The sequence below is a fragment of the Lissotriton helveticus genome, chromosome 1_1, assembly GCF_964261635.1.
Source record: "Lissotriton helveticus chromosome 1_1, aLisHel1.1, whole genome shotgun sequence".
NCBI classification, from domain to species: Eukaryota; Metazoa; Chordata; class Amphibia; order Caudata; family Salamandridae; genus Lissotriton; species Lissotriton helveticus.
This window is the reverse complement of record NC_136057.1, coordinates 726,130,771-726,151,030: the sequence shown is the minus strand read 5'-3', so window position 1 is coordinate 726,151,030 and position 20,260 is coordinate 726,130,771. Positions and strand designations below refer to the sequence as shown.

Sequence of the window (20,260 nt, the reverse complement as noted above, 5' to 3'; positions counted from 1 at the left end):
GCAGCGGCCAAATTATGGAACAGTCTGCCTATCGACATACGCCAAATCTCTCAACTCCTCCCCTTTCGGAAACGGATTAAGACCTGGTTATTCCCTTAATTTTCCTCCCGTTTGTTACCCGCTATCGTTCATCCTCTGTTGAAGTATTCTCCAGCGCCAGGAAGCCTGCAAGGTATCAGCTGCGCTATAAAAATTCCAAAAATAAATAAATAAATAAATCATAAAACCACTCCTGCACTCCCAGGGCACGCGCTGCTGCCACAAATGCTGCATCCTGGGGAATGCAGGAGTATAGAGATTCAACATCAATTGTGACCAGAATTTCACCAGAAGGATCGAAAACCATATCCTCAATTACATTTAGGATATCCATGGTATCCCTCACGTACGATTTTTGTGTTTTAACAGATTCTCGCAGAAAATAATCTGCGAACTGCGACAATGGTTCCAGAACTGATTGTATGCCCGACACAATCGGCCTGCCTGGTGGTGGCCGGGCAGGCTTATGTATTTTTGGCAAAATGTAGAATGCAAGAGTTCTGGGGTTGGTACTCACCAAGAACTCTGCTTCTTTTGAGGATATCCACTTCTTTTCTCTCGCCTCTCCTACCATTTCCTTTATGATGGTAAGTAATTCTGAGGTTGGGTCTTTGTTCAATGGTTGGTAGTTTGCTCTGACATTCAATAGGCGATATACTTCTGTCTCATAGTCGCAGGTATTTAACACAACTACCGCGCCACCCTTATCTGCGCTTTTTATTGTCACATCTTTATTGTTCTGCAAGCTTTTCACGGCTTCCCAATCCTGTCTAGACATATTTTTGTAGGTAGTGTTCCTTTCTTCTGCTTCAAATAAATCAATGTCTTGTAAGACCTTAGATTCAAAGACAACTATCTCTGGACCAACCGATCCGCTCGGAGATAGGATGTTATGCTCCTCTTGCTCCTCAGGGTTCGGGTGATGCTATACGGGTTCCACTTCCAGATAGATCCGAACTCAACATAACAATCACTGAGTTCAGGACCGATCAGGCAGGGGATAAAGGTCGGGAAGGGTCAGCAGGGACAAAGGATCTGAAAGACACAGGCAGACAATATTAGCAATCTCACTCCCCCCCCCCCCCAAATGCTAATCTCATTTAGGTCTCACTAGGGAATTATATACCTTCAATGCAGATCCTCTGCCAAAAACAATACGAACATAACCATAGATCCAATAGTAGTTCAACGGATCTTATCCTGCTCTTGGAGAATCCTGATTACTTCATCAGAAATCCTCTTTAACAAAAACCCTTCCTCTATAGTCTTAGGTGAATATAAGTTTATTTTGTGCCAAAAACTGGAAGTCACTATCTCAATGTTTCATAGGCTTCCACGGTGTAACAACCGCCGCCATACACAGCAAGTTGAAGCGCTCCTCCTCACCGGGGGATCAACACGCTTTCTCTGTCGATACCAACAGATGTCTTTTCCCCGACCACCTCTACTATGCGTGGGGAAACCAGTGCGTCCACTACCTCCTCGGCAGTAGTCTGCTGCAAAATTCAAAATAAGCACAGCAGTGAATATCCGCCTTCTATACAGTTAGAGACGGAGTTTTTGCAAAGGCGCGAATGTCCGTTAGCTTCACGGAAACGCCTTGAACAATACACAGTCCGTCGGGAAGTGTTCGAGAGACAGAGTAATACTCCTCTCTCCCTACCTGACGGCGAAAGAACCTTGGGGACAGAATGAGCGGATCCTCGCTCCGATACCTTCCCCGGGTTCCACCAGAAAACCGTCTGTGTCAGCTTCCTTCCAATTTCCGATGTAGTTCTCAGGAAAACGATATGAATTACGCACACGCTCGAATGCGCGTTTCCGACTTTTAATGACTCCTCCTTGACCTGAGCTTTCTGGGACTCGTAGTTCCGCTATTTCGCCCGTTCCTCACATCTTGGCAGGCACCTTCGCTGGATCTTGACATAGGAAGGTCGATGGTTTTCTCAAGTTGGTATTGAACCCCTTTTGGGTTTCTTGCAGTTGATTAGCAAAACATTTTTTATGTTTAATCTTTCGTATTGTTTCAAAAAACTCAACCCTACATTTAAAAGAATCATGTATGGGGGTAGGAACGAAGCCTAGTCCTTTGTTTAATACTCGTTCTTCACTATCTGACAGGGTATAGTCTGACAGATTTACCACAATACTCATCACAGTGGTTGTCTGCCTCTGCTCCGAGTCTGTCATGGACAGAAGGTCTGCCATTGGGGGGTGGACGATTGCCATGCCCTCTTCCTCTTCCTGTTTGCCCTGCCCCTCTGTTGGACCCTTGGCCCTGCCCTAAAAAAGAGCGTAGTAAAGTGCCTAGGTCAGCGTTATTTTGTTCTTGAGGATTAAACCGTACTCTGTTGGTTTGAGGCCTATCCTGCTCGTCCTCACTGGACGTGTTGTCGAATGTCCAGTTTGCAGGAGTACATTTTTGTTGCTGTCTGCCACTCCACCCTCTACGTTGCCCGCCTTGGTTGGATTGTTCTGGGCCTGACTGATAGTGTGTGTCAGTAATGTAGGGGAAAGCCCACTCGTGTGTGTATTTTTGTAGGTTTCTCTGGAGCCCCTTGATCTTTTGATTTATCATATAATTCTTATACTCGTTTAGGTCTTCCTGTATTCTGCTTAGGTGTTCTTTGGCATTCGTGAAGGTATTATCGCAACTAATGCTTTCCTCCAGTTCCAGGATTTCCTTCAATAGTTCTTCGCTCAATCGTTGAGCGGTACTAATAATAAGAATTAGCCAATCCCTGGTGCATTTGTTGGCTATGTAGCTCCAGTCTAACCTAAATTTCTTATCATCTAGAACAATTCTAGGTTCTATTCTTGCGAGAAGGCTTGCTGGTGCGGCTCCTACTGTATAATATTCGGACATTAATGCCCCATGTAGGGCTATCCTCACTTGCTTCTTCTTCAAACTGCTCAATTTCTCCCACTCTTCTCTAAATGTGGTATTCGCTAATAGGGGCGAGTCTGAGAGCAGTGAGGGTCCTGCTAGAATTGCGGCTATCTGCTGATCTGTAAATGCTAGACAGTTCTTGTCCATGTTCTAAAATCAATTTTGTATACTGGTGTTTATGTGCAATAGGAATAACCACATAGGCTCGGTAAAACAGCGTGTTGTAGATTTATTGTAAAACAGGGGACTCTTTTATGGTCAAGAAACTATGCTCTCACGGCTGAGCCGCCGTTCACACTATGTCCAACAACAAGGAGCTCAGAGGGAATTGGGGTCATAGGTCGCCCTCCACTCGACAACTTTTCAGAAAAAAGAACCTACACCCTAGGCACTAATCATTTTTTACTTAATGGTGTATCATGTGTCGCAAGACATTACACTGGACTCCCCTCTTTCAATAAATGGGGTAGGAGATACATCCACACTGTGCCTTAATTAAAATATGCCCAGTCCCTATTCATAAAATAACAGATGTGAGACAACAGACAACACACACCAAGGTGTCACGTTAGGACAAAAGAAAAAAGTGTGTGTGAGCGAGATGGCACCTCACGGGCAAACCACCAACGGGACCTGGCAGGTACTCACCAGGATTGCCCTGCTCTCATCATCTTTTGAGAATTAGGGGATGGGCTTGGCAAGACAGGATTGAGCACTGTTACATCCCTCGTAGAAGGGCACAATGCCACACAAATGGATACCTCTTTTCAGTATTGATTAAGATGGAATTCAGGTCTAACTTCCTTAAATTGGTATGGCTACTATACACGGAACCCCAGGCACAGGTAGTAGTCAATAATAAAAAAATTACAGTCTTTGCACTTGGACGTGGAACTAGACAGGGGTGCCAACTGAGCCCTTTACTCTTCACGCTGACTCTGGAACACCTGGCAGCATGGATCTGCAGGGACCCCGCTATTTTGGGCCTGAAATGGGCAGAAAGTTAGGAGGACCACATCTCCCCTTAAGCAAATGATAGTCTGCTATATCTGGTATCCCCCAAAACATCACTCCACAGAGTTCTCAACATATTCACAAATGTTGTCAAATAGTCCGGATACGCCATCAATTGGAGTAAATCCCTATTATATGTCCTCCATGGAAAGCCTCCTTCCCTACATAGGAACTGCCCTATACAGGAAGCGATACCTCGGGGTCTACATAACAGCAGACCCTGGTACTAGTTACAAGCATAACCTACTCCCCTCGCTGCCGAGATTGAAGCGTGATGTGGCAAACTGGAAAACTCTTATCGTTATTTGGTAGAGCAGCAGTATTCAAAATGATGTCATTACCATGCTTCCTCTATGCCTTCCAAAACTTTCTGAACCCGGTTCCGGCAAAATACTTTAAAGAAGTAGAAAGCGTCCAAAGAGAACTGCTCTGGGATAGACATCCCTGCCTATCCTTCTCAAAACTAGTGAAAAGTTGGTATGACGGGGGAAGTGGGCTCCCTGGCGGCTATCAATATCTGCACATACCGACATTGGGATGACCCGGGCTCTAGGATGGATAAATGGCTACTACCTGGTGGTAATTTTAATATGCCTCTTGACTCTAAACCCACCAAAGTTTCCCTGCCTCTGCCAACTAGGCACTCGGTCCAAGTGTGGCATAAGTATGGGGTGGGGTCTGAAACCTACGCAGGCCACTCCCCTGTGAGATTCCGCACAGCTGGTCACCCTGAAGAAAACAAAGGGATTCGACAAATGGGATATGATCAGGATCTCAAGGGTAGGCGACTTATGAAAAGGGGGAGGAGTCATACCATTTCCACTCTCCAACAGGAACATGAGATGGCTGACACAGAACACTTCTGATATCTGCAGGGGAGGCAAGCACTGCCATCACAGATACCGAAGGGAGAGTCTCTCCCTGAGGCCTCTCCCTTGGTGGATAACTCATCATCAGATACATGCAAACAAAGACGGTTTACATATAAAAAACTGATCAATAATGCCCCCGGATCCCTTGTAATGCTCCGAAGACACTGGGAAGTGGATGTTTTGGAACTGGATGAGAATGAGTGGCAAGAAGCGTTGGCCTCCCCTAAGGAAGTCGCGATCTCCGCCCGCTTGCAACTGGTGCAAATTAAGATCCTTCATAGAGTGTATGTCACGGGGTCAACACTGGCTAAAATGGGCAGAACAGATGATTTGGATTGTAGGAGACAATGCGGCCAGTAAGGTATATTTATACATATATTGTGGGAATGTGTACACTTTCAGAAATTCTGCGCGGAAATTCATCAATGCTTCAGGTAAGTCTTTGGGGTATGCATGGACATTGATGCCTAGAGAAGTCTACTAAATATCTGGGAACCTACAGACATGAATAGCAAGGATAAAATATGGGTGACACTAGGCCTGATGGTGGCTAAACGGAACGTGACCAGACTGTGGGGAGCTAGTGCAGCTCCTACAGTGGCAGTGTGCCAGACAGACATTGGTGCATGATGCGAGAAAAAACTGTTTATGTTACAAGCGGCTGCCCCAAAAAATGGGCACAGGTATGGGGCAAATGGAATGAATATCGAGGTAACATCTGTGTCCCGCCAAGTATCCCCTCTACTTATGTTCCAGGTACACCATAAAGAACATAATTCAAATTCTTGAGTATTGAAATGGTTATTTGATCTCTGTAAATTTTGTAAACCTCAAACTAGACTCCATCCCACTCGATTGTTAATGTGAATGTTGCATCACAGTTATTAATGAAAATATTTATTAAAAAAATAACAAACTAAGATGCACATGGAGGGGGATAAGTCAGGGCAGCTCCTGGCCTACCTCCTCCACAGCATAATGCTAACCCAGAACATTACGGTGATTAGGGATCACCTGAACCAGATGCACACTAGTAGGCAGCCATCCATGAAGCCCTCAGGGTGTATTGTTGTGGCCTGTATGATCCCCCGCAGTCTACCCAGGTAGATATTTTCAAGTTCCTGACTGGATGGAATCTGCCTGTACTTGATCTTGCAAAACAACAGTTGATGGGGTGGCAAAGTGGGTCTTCGCCACTAGATTCAAGCAAGCCAGGCTGAAGACGACTGAAATGCCAGAAACCGGTCCTCGGAAGCTTGTTTCCGGTCCAGGGAAGGCATGGCTTGGCAGTTCGGGCTGGACTGTTCCCATGAGGCACAGGGTCAGACTGATTTGCATATGGCCATGTCTGAACTGGGGTGGCAAAGTGGGCTAAAGAACGGTGATGGATTAAACCCAGATCTGTTGACTGGGTGTGAGTGTTTGATTGGTTCAGATGCTCCGTCTATCACCACCCCCTTTTGTACCACTTTGTTTGCCATAAGTTGGCAGGGTATGCTCAGACGTGAGTCCCTTGCTCACTTTGCCACTGGATTCAAGCAAGCCAGGCTGAAGACGGCTGAAATGCCAAAAACCGGTCCTCGGAAGCTTGTTTCCGCTCCAGGGAAGGCAAGGCTTGCAAGTTCGGGCTGGACTGTTCCCATGAGGCACAGGGTCAGATTGATTTGCATATGGCCATGTCTGAACTGGGATGGCAAAGTGGGCTAAAGAACGGTGATGTATTAAACCCAGATCTGTTGACTGGGTGTGAGTGTTTGATTGGTTCAGGTGCTCCGTCCATCACCACCCCCTTTTGTACCACTTTGTACTTGATCTTGCAGCACATGCCGAGATTAACACCCCTTTGGCTGGAACCGTAGATAGGCGGAGTGATTATGCCACGTTTAAAACTCCTTGTTAGACTCCTGTCCAATCTCTACAAGGTATATGAGCCTTTACTTGCCCCCAGGTCACTGTAGCCCCATTGGGCCACCTTAAATGAGTGGAGACAACCGCAATCCATGTGAAAGTGCTTGTTGTTGTTGGGATCACTGGTAAAACCCAACAATGAGTACAAGGAACTGATGTGCTACCATCTATTGTCCGTGCTAGGTATGGATTAGAAAAACATTGGTAAGGTACTGGCCCTCCGCCTGCTGGTACACAGGCTGCATCTAGTGCATAGTGTCCAAAATGTTTTTATCCCTGATAGATACACCACGCTTAATATAGAGGGTTGGAGCTGGCCTGGGGGAGGTGGCTCTATGTAGCCCATCTAGTGCTGAACTTAGAGAAGGCATTCTGTTGATTGGAAATACCTGTTTACCACTCTGTCAAAACTGGGCATTACGGGGCAGCTGCAACAAGACATATGGCATTTTTCTACCGAGCCAACTTTCCGAGCCAGGTTTTGGTAATGCACATCACCCTTTTACAGTGAACAGGGGCGCTCAACAGGGCTGACCCCTTTCCCCACTGCCCATAGCCCTGGCAAAAGAGCCACAGGCCCAGCAACTTTGTCAGGGGTGGTATGCATGGGGAGTTCCACTGGGCGATGAGGTACCTATGGTATTCATTGTTGCAGACGGCATGCTGCTCTATAATCAGTATATCTGCAGGGGAATCCCAGATATTTATGAGAAACTAGTTGATTTGCAGAGTGTTTCGTGTTTTGGTGTTAATTGGGCCAAGTCTTATGTTTTTTCCCCTCTGTACGGACTATCCTCCACAAGAGGTTATGGTCGGGAGAGCAGAGGGTGATGTGGGAGCTACAGGTTGTTGTGGAAATCTGGCCTGGGCCACATCCTCCTTACATCCACAGATGTCTGTTTTGAGCAGTCTCCCAATCACAGTCCAAGGACGTTTCTCACTATCCAAGATGGCCATTTCTTGGCACATGGAACACCAATAGCTGAGATGGGACACCTGTGGAGGGTCACAGACACTGAACCGGAGATTCACCCACTAACCCTTGCTCTGCACGGCATGGGGGCAGCTTGGACACTGGTGACCTTATTTATTAATGCCTTGGTGCACATGACTACTGACCCTCTGTCGTCTGTTCGCCGGCTATAGGACACTGTTATAGGATGAGTACTCATTCCCAAGGAGTGGGAATGCAGTATGCACTACCTTTGTAAAATATCTCATAATGTCAAACTCCAGTGCATTCAATTCAACAACCAGCAAGGGCATGTCTCACACCAGGGGCCCTACACAGAAGTTTGTGTCCTTAGCTCTCTACCCACGATGTCATGCAGGATTTGATACATATGTTCTGGGAATGGCTGAATGCAGTGAACCTGTGGTCCAGAGTCACAGATGTACTTGCCGCAGTGACAGGTTATGTCAACCTCCTTCGTTTGAAGGGGACGCTGCTAGGGATATTCAGGCAGATGAGGGCTCAAAAGGTAACAAATCAAATCATATATTTGGCAATGTTCAGAACATGCCAGGCCATTTCGATGCCACTGCACTCCCAACACTACAACACTTGGGCGCAGTGACTCTCAAATGGGGTAGGGCTGAGGCAGCCGTGCTGCACAGGGAGTAGGTTGTGTGCCTTCACATGATTGTAATTACTAACCTGTAGGACAACTTGCTATACAACTTACAAGATACCCAGAAAGAACCACTGGATGGGTGAAGGACTTTGAAGGCCCAGGCTCACGGACACATGGTCATTGATCTATCACAGGTGGTCCTGACATGGCTTCATGAAGCTGCTGCTCTGTCAATGAGGCAGACTGGCTGCCTGACATCCTTCATTCACAGTGTACGGGGTGGGTCTTAGAATCCACATATGCTAAAAATGGGAAATGTTACAATGGCTTTTGTGCTAGAGTCCATGGACTCACCCCCCCATGTTTGGACTGTGAGGTATCTGGGATGCTGACCATCTAAAGGCCCAGGATCCCACTGTGATCGGTTATCTTGTTATGGTTATAGAGGTTTTTGGAGTTGATCAATATTGAACCATATGGTCCTGTTGTGGTAAACTTGACTCATTGATGAATGTTTGTATGCACAGCCGACCAATCTGCATTGTTTGCTTAATGAAAGATGATCTACATCCATATAAATGTGTTCCCAAAAATGATCATGAGATGAAAGGAAGAGATTGAGTATGATGTTGAAATGTCTTGGAACTCATGTGCAGCTACATACATTGACCGATATGCCACCAAATACAGTTCTCTGGGTCTTTATTTTCTATGTGAGAAATTGTCTTAGTTTTGAAATGTGTGACTTCCTTTCCAAAGGTTTCAGATCATGAATCATCCTTTATGTGCCTGCAGAATTCAAGCCTGATTTTTGTGGACTCTTATTACTCTAGGCCTTTTTAAGAACTGTAGCTCCAAGTAGGACATTTTGAGACCATGTCCTGATTGGACAGGTAGGGACGGCGCATCGGAAATACGCATTGTAATAGAGACGGAACTTGCTCCAATTGGCTCCATTCAACCTTTCTGAAAGTTTTGCGGGTGGAATTTGCAGTCAGAGGAACTGCGTCGGTCGGTAAGCAATGACTTTTGGGCATCATAATACTGCGGTTTGACAAACCCCCATCGACAGTACCACAGAGGCACTTCCGACCAACATTGTAAGGGGCACCTAAATCTTTAAAAAACAAACCATTCTAATTCGATTTTAAAAGTAAACCACTTATAAATCTTAAAATTTAGTAACAATTATGTTACACGTTAAAAACATAATTTCAAATTAACAAAAGCATAACAATATAAATTATTGCAATTCAAAATAAATTCTTAAATATAATATTTAATACATATACTATTATGACTACTATTTATACAAAACTACACATCTTATTATAATAAATATAGATAAACTGTACTACTCCCACGTTAACAATTCATAAGTAATAAAACTAGCTAAAACTTAAAAATCTCCCTCAGTAAATACAATAATAATGAAAGTGTTGGATTGCGTATACGTAGTATTTACTATGCCCATTCCAGCCAGTTCAACAATAACCAAACTATTGGAGTTTAGAGAGAAAATGTACTATTCTCACTCCAGTCAGTACAACAGTATGCAAAATGTTGGATAGCAGAAGGGTAAGATTTACCACTGCCACTCCAGTCAGTATGACATTAGGGAAAGCGTTGGATTGCGGAGGGGTAAAATGTACTATTCCAACTCCAGTCAGTACAACAGTAGTGAAAGTGTGAGATGGCAGAGGGCTAAAATGTTCTATTCCCACTCCAATCAGTGCAACAGTAGGAAATTGTTGGATTGCAGAGGGGTAAAATGTACTATTCCCACTCCAGTCAATACAACAGTAGGGAAGTGTTGAATAGCAGAGGGGTAAAATGTGCGATTCCAACTCCAGCCAGTACAACAGTGGTGAAAGTGTTGGATTGCGGAGAAGTAAAATTTACAATCCCCACTCCAGTCCGTGCAACGTTAAAAATAAACAAAATATCTTGAACAAAACAGAGTTATTCATTAAAACAAAGTAAATAATGAAAAAATTAATATGTTGTGAAAAAATACAAAAATATTTAATATCGAAAATGTTAAAAAAGAAAAATAAAACAATCTAAAAATTGACAAATGTTTTTATTAATAAAATACAGAAATACGTTTCATATAATAATTTGCTTGTTAGTTATTACTTAACCCACATTTTGTTATTACATATTTATAATTTAGTAACTTCCCAACCTATAACCTCACAAGACTCACACCCTGAACATAAAATGTAACTTTTAAAAACAAATTATTTACACTGTTAGTATAAATATTTATCACCAAACTAATTATGATTAAATAAATATTAATTATTAATTCATTACAGTTAATGTACTTCCCACAATAAACCTACCAAAAACACACAACGCACATAACATTTTCAGATGAATAGTTACACAATTAACATAATTAATTATCAAATTAATAATTATTAATAATTTAAATAATTGGTCATTAGTTCAAGGGAATTTAAATTTTATCCTTTACCCCTATAGATCCCACAACCCTTACCTAAAAAATGTAATTAAACACTTAATATAATTATCAATTATTTAATTAATAATAATTAACAATTAAATATAAATTAATTAAAATTAATTATACCCTACCCTTTACCACTATAAACCCCACAACCTGCACCTAAAAATAATTAAATTAGAAAATTCACATAATTATCAATTTAGTAATTAATATTAATTATACATTATTTAAAAATAAATCACTTCCCACCCTTTTCCTAAATAACCCCACAAACTGTAGCTAAAACAATGCACAATTGACATCATTAATTAATAATTATTTAATGTTAATTAACAAACTATTCATTAATTTAAAACTCATTACTTCCCACCCTTTACCCCATAACCCCACAACCTGCACCTAAAAAACAAATTACACAATTAAAATAATAAATTGTTATTTCATTAATGTTAATTTGCTAATTATTAATTAAATACAAATAAATTACTTCCCACCCTTTTCCCCTATAAACCACACTTTTTAACAAATATATAAAATATCATAAACAATAATTAACCAAAAAATTAACACCATATACATTTAAAGAATATAATAAAATACATAACAATAATAAAAAAACAATATTTTAAACAACTATATTTTTGCGAACAATGTTAATACGTTTGGTAGTTTAAAAATCAACATTACTTACCTTCAAATAGATATCCTTGACATTGATATTCTTGCTTACAATATTTCCATGTCACGATATTTAAACTCAATATTTCTGTAGGACGATATTTTAAACTGGATATTTTTTTCTGAATACCTTATAAATTATCCTGGGTCCTATCATCTGATCACAGGCCTTAAATAGAAGTGTAAAATCAGTTTCAAATTCAGATTATCTGGTAACGGCTTGCTTAACTCACTTGCCCATTGATTAGCTAATATAGGCAGTAGGTTCTTCTTTAATCAAAGAACCCACTTATTGGATGCCCTGCCATTTTGAATTAGGCTTGAACTCCCACTAACTTAGGGGGTCATTACGATGGTGGGTGGATCACCACCGCCGGCCGGGCGGTTGCGATCCGCCCACCATCACAAGCCTATTTACCCACCGCCATGCTAATTAGCATGGCGGTGGGTACTGTGGCTTACGGAAAGTCTGTCCGCCACATTTCCGCTGGTCAGATTGCTGGCCGGGCAGGAAAAGCACACAATATGGTGGCGGTGCCTTACAGGCACCCCCATCCATATTATAATTTATGCGGTGCATATGCCTTTCCATGGCAGAGACTCCGCCATAGTAAGGCATATGGTAAATGGCTTTGGTGACCCATTACGGGCCCCTGGAGGGCGGGGGTGGGTGGCGGCACTTGGAGGATACCCATCCTGATTGGCTCCGTGGAACTGCTGCACCTCTGGCAGTCGGTCCCGTTTTCCGTTACGGTGGTGGGTGGACAAAGCCATCCGCCATCATAATGGGGCCCTTAATTCTGATTTACTCTTAAAAATCGCCTTGCTTCCCTAGATCTAACAGAATGCAATTATTGATTTGAAGGTAGTAGATGTCTACTAAGCCTTTTTATATAGGTATACTATATAAGTGTGAGTATCATTAAATGACCACGATGATATATATGTATTGTTCAGACTACAGATGGCCTATAAAAGGTGTCAAATTGTTTATTTTCATAGGGACAGGTTTAGATTAATTTCTCTCACTTTATTCATGGCATGCATGATTACCATATTCAGCAAGATTTGTGGAAAAATGGTCACCTTATTTAAGGACTGGTTTTGCAATCAATTGAAAACTATAAGTAAAAATTATGGGGCTCCAGAATGGAAAGGTAGCAATTTCTTAAAACAAACTCCACTGGAAACATTAGGTGAAATCTGAAGGGGAAATATATAAACACATTTATAACAACAATGGGGGAGATTTACAAAAATGTAGCGCAACGCAATGCAACCCTCGCGAGGCTGCGCTGTGTTGCGCAACAGGGAGGTTGCAGGAGAGCTCCATATTTTTAAAGATATGGCTCTCTCCTCCCCTTTCCCTTGCGCCGGCTCTTATTTCAGCAGCCTTGCGCCATGCACACAACTTAGTACTGTAACGCTAGGGTGTGTGCATGAGTGTAGCATAGGTTTTATACAGGATGGGTACCCTTCCTGTACAAAGTACAATGCTAGACACGAGGGAAAGCTTTTTCCACTTTATATGCATGCTGCACAGTGCAGCACACATGCGCCTACTTGAAAAGGACGCACTTTTATCACGCTAAACTCATTCTACTGTTTTTAGTAAATTGGGTTTAGCATGAGAAAGCTTGGGTGGTTGCATGGGAATGCCCATGGATCACCCTTGGCACGCCTCGACTGCTCAAAGTAACGCAAAACAAGTTTAGAGTTGGAAAGTTAGTTAGGAAAAAAAGATTTTGCGCCATTTTGCGTTACGTTTGTGATGCAAACATCTTATTAAATCTCCCCAAATGTTTCTATTTTTGTAACTTAGATTGTATTGCACCACCTTTTCTATACAAATGTGTGCATTGATCTAAGTAGAGCAAAATATTCAAATATCCCTACTAAATAAATTGTACAATACCTTATTAGTGGAATTCAATTTTAGTTTCATGCTATTCGCTGACCTATAAAACCAACAGTTACATTGTTCACTGAAGACTGCATGTACAAACTCTTAGATTTCTCTTTTCACTTTACAGGCATAGTTTCCTTGTGGTCACTCACTATCTTGGCCTACGAACGATACAACGTGGTATGCCAGCCTGGTGGAGCTCTGAAGTTGAGCCACAAGAGAGGTTTCTTTGGTTTGACATTCATCTGGCTTTTCTGCCTCACTTGGGCTGTGGCACCGCTCTTTGGGTGGAGCTCGTATGCACCAGAAGGAGTGAAAACATCATGTTCTGTCGCATGGGAGAAAAGATCATGGAGCAACTACAGCTATATAATTGCCTACTTCACAACATGTTTCATCATACCAATAACTATCATTGGATTTTCCTATTGCAATATCCTGAAGTCATTGTATAAGGTAGCTCTTTTTTTGTTATTTCATTTAAAAATTATTTGTATTTCATCTAAGTAACAGGTTTGGTTCCTTCAAATTAATCCTACCATGTGGAATGACTCCTAATCTTGTATATTATTTCACATGCCACTAAATGTAACAGATAGCAATGCAAGGAACTTTAAATTACATTGTCATTGATAGTAATTGGAACAATGTGCTAAATGCATGTAAGACTTTGAACATACCATCAAAAACATTGCTATTGAACCAAATATGTTCAGTAATTATTTTGGATCAGTATTTAGAGTTGTATCTTCTCAAGAGAATCCCATATCTGTTTGCTGTCTGTGTGAAGATTACCATTATTTTAGGGCAGTACTAACAAAAAAGGGCTAGCTCTAATCAGTAAGGCTGAGCCTATCAAACAAACAAACAAAGGAATGTGCCAATACTGATAGGGTTATTTAACACGCTTAGTGACATCCAAAAAAGAAAAGGAATTCAAAAATGGAAATGGCTATTTAATAGCTATTTATTTAAATCAGTTTTGAAAATACCAAACATGAACTTTAGTACAAAATAGGAAAATTGCAGACGCAAAATTAAAGGATAAGACACAATAAAATACAATTTATATAGCCACAAAAGTCACACATATCACAGTCATCCAACTTGCATTCACATCCAAACGTACAAACAGGAAATTCAAAAGTGATTACCCAATACAGGTAGAACTAAATACCCGTAGGGGAAATCCAGAGCGGTCTGCTCTAATTGCAACAGAGATTACACAAATGTTTTTCAATCACTAACCACTGAGATATTTTTGTCACAGTCAGGGCTATTAAAAAACACACTTTGAGTGAACATAATATACAAAATATTCGAGTGCGAAACAAGTTAGCACAAGAACACACAAGAGAGCAGACCGAAGGAAAAAAGGCCTACGCGTTTCGAATCCCTATAACTCAAAGAGGGATTCTCCTCAGGGCCAGAAGGCGTGGCTCCTGTATCTGACCCATGCTCTATCATGGTCATCTTGACTTTTCAGAACTGACCCTGGTGCAGCACAATCAGATAGCCCCGGTTGATGCTTTATGACTCAAAGCTGTACATTTCAATATATTCTTAAATATTTATAACTCCAGTTCTACTTATTGTGTTATTGTCATTTTAGTCTTCTTTTGTTCGATACATTACGCTCTCTGTTTATAACCTAGCATGGATTACCTTTGTGTGGTTTTGTTGTCTGCTTTACTGCATTAAATAGATCACAAATACTTTACACATTGCCTCTTAAGATAAAAGCGTGACTGCTCTGTGCCAAGCTACCAGGGGGTGTGAACAGGTTAATTTAGGGTGTTATCTGACTTACCCTGCCTAGGATTGTGGTTCCTGCTTGGACAGGTTACATACCTCTGCCAACCAGAAACCCAATTTCTAACATTGATGATCAGCGATGAGGATGGGACTTGTGTTTGTGCAGTACCTTATAGCAAATTGGTGTACACTACCATCCACATAAAAGACCAATTCGAGTTGATTCCTCCTGATTGGCAGTTTTTCGTCTTCACTCTCTGATTGACATTTAAATTTTTCAAATTCTCCCTGATTGACACTTTGCTTTTCCCTAAAATCATGTCTCTAACTGGAAGTTCTACATCTGCACCTGTAAAAATTGAGTTTGAACTAGCCAAACTCAAGGGGTTACACTGTCGCCCAGCTCAAGGATTTCTGCAAGGACTTTGGACTTCCTATAAAAAACACTACCAGGAAAGTGGAGCTGCAAAATGCATTAATAGCCTGGTCTGAGGCCCATACTGCATTGCTAGAGAACCAAGAGGAGGATGAGGATGAGGAGGAGGATTTGGACCAGCGCCCAAGAGAGTGCCTTGGACTGCTGTCTGTGGAGAAGGGGGGCAACATCCTTCCACAATTGGTGATTCCACCCCGGGCAGGGAGCAGTCTTTCATATAGAGGCCTGTCCCCAGAGGCGCTGGACGACAGGAGGGAGGGAGTTAAAAATGGAGCAGGATAATTCAGATTTTCCACAGGTAGGATGGGTAGAAAATCATGATTTTATTAAAGACACGCAGGCTGATATTATGCATATTTCTTTAATTGATAACTCACAGTAGCAACTTACAAAACAATTAAAATCAATAGTAAACTAACATTCTAAAGTATATTTCATCCTGTGTGAGGTAGCCATCTTTCCTCTTTTTTGCTGTAAACTTTCCGCCACTCTAAATCGTGAATGTAAAGTAACTAACAGAAGAATCCATGATTCCCATCCTAAATGTGGAAAATCTGAATTTTATGACAAGGCATGGAGCCCAATGTTATACATGTTTAAAGCCTTGCGGTAATATACCTAACAGCAGAATCCACAGGTTTAAAATAGAATTTCTAAAATACGAAATCTGATGACCAATCTGCTGCAGCTATAATTAATACCATGCAAACCACCCACAAAAAGGAGGGCCTTTGAAGCAATAGCCCCCTAGCAGAATGCACTCCAAATTGAGATAGATCAATCCCTGCTATTCTCATGACCTCCCTGCCCCATCGAGCAAAGGTAGGCGAAGATACCGCTTTATGCGGGCTCTGTAAGAGATTATCAGTTGAGAATCCGCACTGCATTTCGAACATTCCGTTCTTCTCTCATACTCACATAAACAGCTAACCACACAAATATTCCTACATTCGTCCAAATAAGGATAAAAAATAGTTTGAAACATAGTTTTGGTTCTTTTAGAGATACAGAAACAAACCCCTTCTGGTATAAAGCTTTGACCTGATATTTCCAGAGCTCTAACATCAGAAACTCTTCTAAAAGAGACCAGACATAACAACTTAACCAATTTCACTGACAGATCCCTCAAATTTAAAATTTAATTTTCGCTCCAAGACAGCAACTCCTTATGGGCTTGATCAACATCCCAAAGTGAAGAGTATTTCGCGCCTGGCGGTGCCTTTAAGAGTACACTTCTAAACAATCTCTTGATCACATCATGTTGACCTACTGGCAAACTGTCTATTAAATCATGGCCAGGGGAGATGGCAAACCTAGCGATGTTAACAGCACTATAAGACTTCCCTTAAAGGAAAGATTCAGTCAAATAGTTCACAACCTCTACCACAGGAGTTGAAACTGGATCCAAACCCCGTGCAGAACACCAACCAAACCATCTTTTTCAGGCCAACCTGTATGTTTTTGAAGTCCCAGGTGCCGAAGACTCTTTAATGAGTCTCGAAGCTTTCAGTGATAAGCCCGACACATGCCAGGCTCTCCCGAAATCAACCAAGCCATCAAACTTAAATGATCTTTAAGAGCCAACTCGTGAAATTCCCCCAACGGGTTCGTCAACAGCTCTGGAACGACTAGAAGAAGTACCTTGTTGGCAATCAACATTTCCAGAATGTTTGGAAACCAAACTTGTAAAGTCCAGAAAGGAGTTATTAGCACTAACTCGCCCCTCTCCTTCCTTATTTTCAGAAGCACCCTTTGAATTAACGCAAAGGGGGGAAATGTGTAACTCCGACACATTCCTCAGACCTGCAGAAATGCATCTACTGCTTTGGCTGCTTGATCCAGTCTCCAACTGAAAAACCTGCAAATCTGGACAGTCACTCTTTTTGCAAACAAGTCTATTGCCAGTAGACCCTATCTCCTGTCTAAAGCAACACACCATTCCCTGTTCAACTTCCAATCGCTGACATCCATCAATTGTTTCGAATTCCAGTCTGCAACTGGATTGTGTACCCCCGGAAGATACTGAGCTAGAATCATGATGTTTCTGCTGAGAAAATAATGGCAAAATTATTTCACCAGATCTGCTAGAGCCTTTAAACGAGGTCCCCCAAGTTTGTTTACATATCTCACTGCCCAAATGTTATCCATTAGTCTGATCTTTTACAAAGCTTTTTACTGCAAAGAAGCCTGCCATCAACTCCAAATAGTTGATGTGCATTTTTTTCTCCTGACCTGTCCAATTCTCAGCAGTTGCCAGAGAACCACATCTCGCTCCCCATCCCTGCAAACTGGCATATAATTCTATTACAACATCTGGAGTCGTCCCGAAAATCGTCCTTCCATTCTAAGCCTCCTGATTTTCCAGCCACCACTCTAACTCCTCTCTTGTCTCCAAATCTAACTGAACCCTCTGAGAGCAGCTCACCCCTTTGTGCAAAGTCAGAGTATTTAGCCTCTGGATCCCATGATAGTGCAAGGGACCCGGAAAGATAGCTTGAATGTTCGTTGAAAGAAGACCTAGAACTCTCGCTATCTGCATCAATGTTACCCACTCGCTTGCTAACATTTTCCCTATCTCCTTGCAAATTTTCTTTCCCTTCTCCATCAGTAACCTCAACACACAATCCAACATCAAGAACTGAAAACCCAAGAAATCAGTCTCCTGGCTTGGTTCCAAACAGGACTCCTTTCTGTTTACAACAAAGCCCAAGTCCTCGAACCGCCAAAGTTGTGTGTTCGTGAGCTAAATCCTTGCTCCGTGCCATAATCAGGATATTGTCTAAATAAATGATTAGCCTGATCCCCCTCATCTGTAACCTAGCCGCTTTTGGTATCATTAGCTTTGTAAAACACCAAGGGGCTGATGTTAAACCAAAGGGGAGACTTTTGAATCTCCCCATGGTTCCCTTCTCCCTTCCCAGCTGCTGCGTGTGCTCCTCGCCCCACTGCTGCTCGCAGAGCCTGCCTCGCTGATCCTGGCCCTCGCCGTATCTGCGGGTGCTATCTCTGTATTTGTGCCGAATTACTCTGTTTGTCTGTATTTCTCTCCATTTGTGCCTCTAACACCAGTTTTTTTCTCCCATCTGTGCTGCCTTAATCTTTTTTATCTAGTCCTGTGTTTGACGCTGTTTTTTTCTCTCCCCAGCGCTGTTTAGTATTTCTCTGCCCGCCCCGCTTCCCGCCGCTGTGATCGCGGACACGCCCCCTTTTTCTTCTGTGCCCTCCCCGCTCCCGCCTCCCAGCTGCTCCTCCCTCCCTCACACTTCGCCATAAATGGCGACCGCGCGGACGCGCAGCGGTCACGCGCAGCGGGCGCGCCGATTGTGCGCCAAAGGCAAGCCCGTCTGCGCCCGTCCGCGCCTTGACCGCGCCGAGCGCCAGGACCCCTGGCCCCCACCAACGCAAGACGACCCGACAGATCCACGACGCCGCCGCCCTCAATGCACTCAATGCCGGCCGGAAACCCGCCTGCTGCCGGGCCGCCCCGAAACTCTTCCACGGACCCTTCACCTGCACTACCTGCAAGTTCACCTGCCTCCGAACATGCACCACGCCCGCCAAGACTAACCCCAGCAGCGACCTCAAGTGCATCCTGCTTAACACCCGCTCCGTCCACAGACACGCCGTCGAACTCTGGAACCTGCTCGACACAACATCACCAGACGTCGCCTGTCTCACTGAAACATGGATGAACGCCTCCTCAGCCCCCGACATCGCCATTGTCATCGCCATCCCGGATGGATACAAGATCATCAGGAAGGACCGCGTCAACCAGACCGGAGGAGGCATCGCCATCGTCCACAAGGACACCCTCCGAATCACGACCGACTCCAACAACACCTTCGCCGCCGCCGAACACCTCCACTTCCAGATCCACACCGACCCAAAGACGACCCTCAGAGGCACCCTCATCTACCGACCCGCGGGACCACGCACGCAATTCAGCGAAGACATCACAGACTTCATCAGCCCACACGCCCTCCCCTCCGCCGACTACATCCTCCTAGGGGACCTCAACTTCCACCTAGAGAACAACAAGGACCGCAACACCGCCGCCCTGCTGGACAACCTCGCAAACCTCGGACTCAAGCAACTGGTGAACACCCCCACCCACTACGCCGGCCACGCGCTTGACCCCATCTTCTCATCCAGCAAGTACATCGCCTTCAGCCACTCCACCGGACTTCACTGGACCGACCACAGCTGCGTCCACTTCAGCTTCAGAAAAACTACAACCCACCACCACCCGCAACAGGTTCCTCACAGAAGCTGGAGCAAGATCACCGCCGACCAGCTCACCACCTCCCTCAGCCAGAACCCACCCGCCAGTACACCGGACCCCAACAAAGCAGCCCGTAACTTCACGCAGTGGCTGACAGCCTGCGCCGATGACCTGGCACCACTGAAGAACCCTCCCAGCAAGCCCAGAAGCCAGAAGGCCCCCTGGTTCACCGACGAACTCAAGGACTCCAAAAAGACCTGTCGCACCCTCGAGAAAGCCTGGCTCCTCGACCAGACCACGGACAACATGGCCGCCCTCAAACACGCGACCCGCAAGCACCACCAGCTCATCCGCACCACCAAGAAGAAGTCACTGAAGGACCGACTGGACAACAACGCCCACGACAGCAAGGAACTCTTCAGCATCGTCAAGGAGTTCTCCAACCCCAGCACTGGCAACAACGACATCACCCCTTCACAAGATCTCTGCG

The 20,260-nt window shown here is 43.6% G+C and overlaps 1 pseudogene; it reads left to right on the top strand.

Moving 5' to 3' along the window:
• The window catches only part of LOC144770630 (parapinopsin-like), a 449,353-nt pseudogene that overhangs the window by 21,645 nt on the left and 407,448 nt on the right, over positions 1-20,260 (top strand).